The sequence below is a fragment of the Pholcus phalangioides genome, unplaced genomic scaffold, assembly GCF_987345545.1.
Source record: "Pholcus phalangioides strain wild (caught in Gottingen) unplaced genomic scaffold, Ppha-v1.0 ptg000018l_1, whole genome shotgun sequence".
Classification (NCBI taxonomy): Eukaryota; Metazoa; Arthropoda; class Arachnida; order Araneae; family Pholcidae; genus Pholcus; species Pholcus phalangioides.
Genome location: NW_028301611.1, coordinates 1,130,141 through 1,136,652, shown reverse-complemented (window position 1 = coordinate 1,136,652; position 6,512 = coordinate 1,130,141).

Here is a 6,512-nt window from a genome sequence, read left to right as displayed (position 1 = left end):
TTCAAAAACAATACTTACATCAACGATGTTCAAAAACAATACTTTCATCAACAATGTTCAAAAACAATACTTTCATCAACAATGTTCAAAAACAATACTTTCATCAACAATGTTCAAAAACAATGCTTTCATCAACAATGTTCAGAAACAATACTTTCATCAACAATGTTCAAAAACAATACTGTCATCAACAATGTTCAAAAACAATACTTACATCAACAATGTTCAAAAACAATGCTTTAACAATACTTTCATCAACAATGTTCAAAAACAATGCTTTAACAATACTTTCATCAACAATGTTCAAAAACAATACTTTCATCAACAATGTTCAAAAACAATACTGTCATCAACAATGTTCAAAAACAATACTGTCATCAACAATGTTCAAAAACAATACTTATATCAACAATGTTCAAGAACAATACTTACATCAACGATGTTCAAAACAATACTTACATCAACAATGTTCAAAAACAATACTTTCATCAACAATGTTCAAAAACAATACTTTCATCAACAATGTTCAAAAACAATACTTTCATCAACAATGTTCAAAAACAATGCTTTCATCAACAATGTTCAGAAACAATACTTTCATCAACAATGTTCAAAAACAATACTGTCATCAACAATGTTCAAAAACAATACTTACATCAACAATGTTCAAAAACAATGCTTTAACAATACTTTCATCAACAATGTTCAAAAACAATGCTTTAACAATACTTTCATCAACAATGTTCAAAAACAATACTTTCATCAACAATGTTCAAAAACAATACTGTCATCAACAATGTTCAAAAACAATACTGTCATCAACAATGTTCAAAAACAATACTTATATCAACAATGTTCAAGAACAATACTTACATCAACGATGTTCAAAACAATACTTACATCAACAATGTTCAAAAACAATACTTTCATCAACAATGTTTGAAGAAACAAAGACTATTAACAATGCTCCAAGAAAACTAATAAACATTTCTGCAGGTTTGAAACTAAATATTTCGTCAGCTGGGGCAAGCATGCGTTTTGGCACACCTTGTAGTGTAGAAGGAGCTTTTAAAGGATTAATTCAGTGCACCCCCCCTCCTCTAGTTCAGCGCCCAGACTACCAGACCCACCTACCCCCCCCCCCCACCCCTCAATTTGAGGCCCTGCATTTCTGCCAGTATTTGTCGAAGCAAAAACTTCTAACAATGTTCCATTGTTCTAATTTCTCTGAGACCCCTCTTCCCTTGAGGCCCCCAGGCCGTGCCGGTGTGGGCCCATGCGTTAAGACGCCACTGTCGCGGAGCCCTTTCAAGTAAAAAAGTTCTATGGCGGTGCCCCGTAGGCCAATTTTTTAATTATTTATCAAAGTTACTGATTTATTTTTACTATTTGAAAATATTTGCAATTACTATGTTTTAGCTTTTTTTTGTAAATTTCCTTCGAGCGGCCGCGGAGCTCCTGGAGAGTGCACAAGGAGCTCCCCAAGGGCTCCGCGGAGCACCGGTTGAGAACCGCTGGTCTATAGGAATGCGTGATATTTGCGAGGGGTTAAACCATTAGCGACATTAACTTCGAAGGAGAAAAGAATGCAAAAGCACGTTGTTGTCCAGCATCACCATCATCATCATCGGCGCGTGGCTTCATACAATATGCAAAGCTCACTCCAGCGCGTACCGTAATAATAGCCGCGATAAAGTACCTATCCTCGTACGTGGGATATCGCGTGTAAAACACTGGGGAACAATGACTTCAGAGAGTAACACCGAGCAAATTGCACTCCCCGACTTACGCACGGATTTGTTGTTTGTTGTTTTCGCACAAACAAAGCAATAATCTCGTAATTGCACTTTCTCCAAAAAATGGGGGGAATTAATAAACTTTTTTTTTTTCTCCCATGTAGGGCAGTATTTCCCAGAGTGGGAAATTGCATTGAAGGAGTAAAATCGAAATGATTCCAGGCATATACAGTCGAATCCCGTTTTAACGAATACCGTTATAGCGAAAATCTCGTTTTATAACGAACACTTTCCTAATCCTCCGAATAAGTTTACGTAGGAACAACGCAAATACCTGGAATTCCTTTATAATGAAATTTCAGTATAACGAAGTGATTTCTTCGGTCACTTGGAGTTCGTTATCACGTGGTTCGACTGTGTGTATATATATATATATATATACACACACACAGTCGAATCCCGTTTTAACGAACACTTTCCTATAATCCCCCTAATAAGTTTACATAAGAACAATGTTAGGTAACCTGTAATTCTTTTATGAAGTGATTCTTGGCGTTCGTTATAACGGGATTCAACTGTATATCAAACTTGCTGGAAGATTGTTCTTCTTTTAAAGATGGGTACAGACGACAGTGCTCATGTGACCAGAAAAAAAGTTGAAGACCTCTGATATAGAGCAAGGGTGCTCAACGTTTAGGAGAGTGCGGGCTTCTTCATCGGTTTGAAAACGTATATTGCGGGTCACTTGAGTGATCTAGAATGGCGTGGCTACATAAATGATGTGGAAACTGCACCGCGGGTAACTTTGCTGTCCTAAGAAAATATGCTGCAGACCGCTGTGCCGCGAGTAACTCAAGTGATGGAGAATTTGTGCGCCGCGGGTGACTTAAGTACTATGGAAACTGTGCCGAAGGCCACTTAAGTGATTTGAAAATATTCCGCGGATCACTATGTATGTTGTTACTTCTAGTTTAATTGAGGGGGTCCCCTGAACATCACTTTGCCCGAGGACCCACCATGTTGAGAGATGGCTTCTTCATAAATAAAACCTCCAAATAATAAGGAAGCTCACTGAACTCTAGCGCGGCCCAGGGTAGGTGTGGACACAGGGTGATGTCCGGGAGGTACGATTTATCGTGTAGGTTCGTAGGATCTTCGTCTAGTATTTGACGCAGACCTATTCCCCCCCCCCCACATAATCCGGCTCTTGGTGATCAGTGATCAGATCGTATATTCGCTTATCTATAGCACAGAAGCTTAACCCATTGTCCACAGTCCAAATGTGACCCCCTCGGAATTATGTGTTGTGGCCCGCGACCTCAAACCTAATTTTTTTTTATAAAGGAACTATGTGGTACATTTACGGATCACTCAAGTGGCCCGCGACACATTTACAGACCTCCGGTGTGAAGCTCCACATCGCTTAAGTGAACCGCGGTGCATTTAAAGGTCATTGAGTGACCAGTCGTGACGCAGTTCCAGAGCACTTAAGAGACCCGCAACACATTTTAAATATTTAATTTACATATCACTAATGATATTTACATATTACGTAAATATGATATTCACATATCACTGATATGTGGCATGGTTCCAGAGCATTTCAGCGGCCCGTGGTGCAGTTCCATATCACTTACTCGCGGCACACTTCCATATTCAGGGCCGCAATCCGGCCCTGAAATCGTCTCGGGCTGGAGTCACGTCAGCCCCACTTTTGTGAGGTCCGTGGCCAGTGCAGTCTTAACGCATGGGCCCGGGGGCATTAAGAGAAGAGTTGCCCCACAAAAATGAGATCTGATTGAAATTTTCTAGAATTAACCAGGTGGGGCCTCAGAAAAATCACTTGGGGCCCGGAGGCCCATGATGCTCTTAAGACGGCCGTGTCCATGGCCGAATATTATCCTTCATTAGAGACCGTGTCCTTAATCTTATCGTGTGTCTGCTGGCACATACAGTTGCACATAGGTACAACAGGTCAGGCCCGTAGCCAGAAATTTCGTTCGGGGGTGGGGGGGGAACCAAAATGATGGAACAAGAGATTCGATTATCTTTCTCCCTTTTTTTCGGTCATTTTCTTGCACTTCGGGGAGACCAGACCCGCATGTCCCCTCCACCACGCAGGGCCGTCTTAAGAGTATCATGGGCCCCCTGGGCCAATTGATTTTTCTGAGGCCATACCAAACAACTTCTCGAAAATTTCAACCAGATCTCATTTTTATGAGACCCCTTTTCGCTTGAGACCCCCAGGTGGGCACATGCCTTAAGGCGGCACTGCTAACACGGCCTTGCAACAGGTCCATTTTAGCTATTATTTTTTTTCTTTCCCATTTATCACGATTATGCTTAAATTACCACGTACGACAAAAATTCCGAATTCCTATCACCAGCATCTCGTTTTTAGATGGCAGCACTAACTACTATCCAAATTAGTAATTTCCGAAGCGATTTTTTTTTTCAAATTAAAACTCTATACGTTGCTAACAGATGGCAGCACGAAATCAGGTAACGTGATTGTTAGCTGAACGCTGACCATATTTAAAGCCGGGTTTTCCTAGGAATAGGTTTGTTGTGCAGCGTGAACCGATGAGACTATTTCGCGCCGACAGTGGTTATCGTCCATTAAAATGAACTCAGGGCCAACTGCACCCCTGAAAAGGCGAGCATAGGGCTCCAAGACCTCATCCCTATACCTCACACCAGTCACAGTCCCTCTTTCAAAGACACGGAGAGGTGTGCGGCCATCCAACATGATGCCTGCCTAGACCATTAAACCTCCTCCGCCATAATGGTCGATTTCGCGGACATTGGAGGGTAGGTAGCGGGTCCCTGCTTATCTCCATATGAACGTACGGCGAGAATCGGTGCTTAGGCTGAACCGGGACTCATCAGTGAAGAGAACGGTCGTCCATTGGTCCATACTCCAATCTCTATGCTCTCTGCACCATGATAAACGGATTCTCCTGTCCGTAGAAGTGAGCGGGACGCAAACAGCAGGTCTTCTTGCAAACAACCCTCTCTCATGAAGTCTTTTGGAAACAGTCACCCTGGATACACGGGTTCCTGTGGCTGCATACAAGTCACGAGAGAACTGAGAAGCTGTAGCACTCCTGTTACGCTTCGCTATAATCGACAAATGGCGATCTTCTCTGGCCGTCGTGGCTCTTGGCCCAGGCTTTCTCTCGATGGATCCTGGAACTGTTTCCATAAGTTACACACGACGCTGGGCGTTAAATTGAACTCTCTACAAATCTGGACTTGAGATTGGCCTGCTTCTAGCCTCCCCACAATTCGCCACCTCATTCCATCATCTAAACGTTGGTGGTTACTCATTTTTACTGTTACAATTTGAAATTAACCGATTGCTGCAAAATAACACCAAGAAATTCGCCGAGGTGTGATAGCGAACGAAATGCGTCTTAACTTACGCGCGCTTATAAAGCCTGCTTCTCTACTGGCTCCGCCTACACACACGTGTACGCTTACGTATTTGACGTACAAGATTTGAATTTTTGTCTAGAAGCAGTGGTTTTACATTCAGTTCAGTTCTTTTCATGAAATTCGATAAAATATGCAAATTCTCTTAATTTATTTCACCAGTGTAGTATATGGCCTTTGCATCGGCTACTCTGTCGTCTGCATGCTCCGGTTTGAATGGAAGGAAAAGAAAACACACAAGACTGAAGAGAATATCAGCGAAACCGCAGCGCACGACGCATTTGACTCCTCCAGAAGCAGTCGACCAATCACGCCCGACGTAAAGCGCTGTCGTCAGGCGTATTGCGCTCTGTAGGAAAACAGTCATGCTGCTTTTTTTACTGGTGAATGGACGGCGTGTCGCGCTGGGTGAATCACGTTGCGCGCGGTACAGAAAACCTGCTCCTAGGAAAACCCGGCTTAATGGAAGAAATAACGGGCATTAAAAATACTTGTTGATTTTCACATAAAAAAAAATAATCATGAGCGGGGATACGAGTTCATGACAGGGTTCGAAGCTCACTGTTGGGGGAAAGAAGATTTTTCAAATCTCTTAAAAAAAAAAAAAAACTGTCGCAGCATGTCGTGACCATATGTACTGCATTTTGTCCTGTATTTTCCATGATAGTCAGGGTTTTTTTTTGCTTTTTTTCTCCATCCCAACTTTAAAAAAAAAATGTCTCGATTTTACCCGTTTTATAGTCGATTTTTTGTTGTTCAATATTATCACATGGAAATTCTGAAAATTTCATGAATTATCGCATTTCGCATGTAGGGGCGTACCCACATAGATCCACCCGTGGTTCATGATGGAGCCGACTGATCTAATTTATATCAATGCAGTTTTGGGAATTCACATCATCGCTCCACCCCAGGGCCTCTTCCTCTTGAGTTCATGCCCTTAGCAAACAAAGTTTTAGGCCCACTCCATAAACAGTCGAACCCGCTTATAACATTCTCATTTAGGACGTTTCCGCTTCGCTTGTTACGACTTATTTTCGCGGTCTTAGCTCTAGTTGCCATTAATATTTCCACGTTTAAAGCGTTTTTCCGCTTACAACGTCTTTTCATAACGATTTTTTAAAAAACGATACAAACGGGATCAACTATATAGTCTGAGTCATGGTTACCAGTCAGTGACTTCAGAGCCAGGGGGTGCAGTGAGTGCTCGAGCACCCACTGTATATTGGAGCTCCGATTTGAGCAGCCCCAGAAGTAAGGGGGTCCTTCAAGTATTACGTAAGCAAATTTTTAGCCATTTTTGACCCCCCCCCCCCTTCTGTCAGCAAAATTTCGTCATCA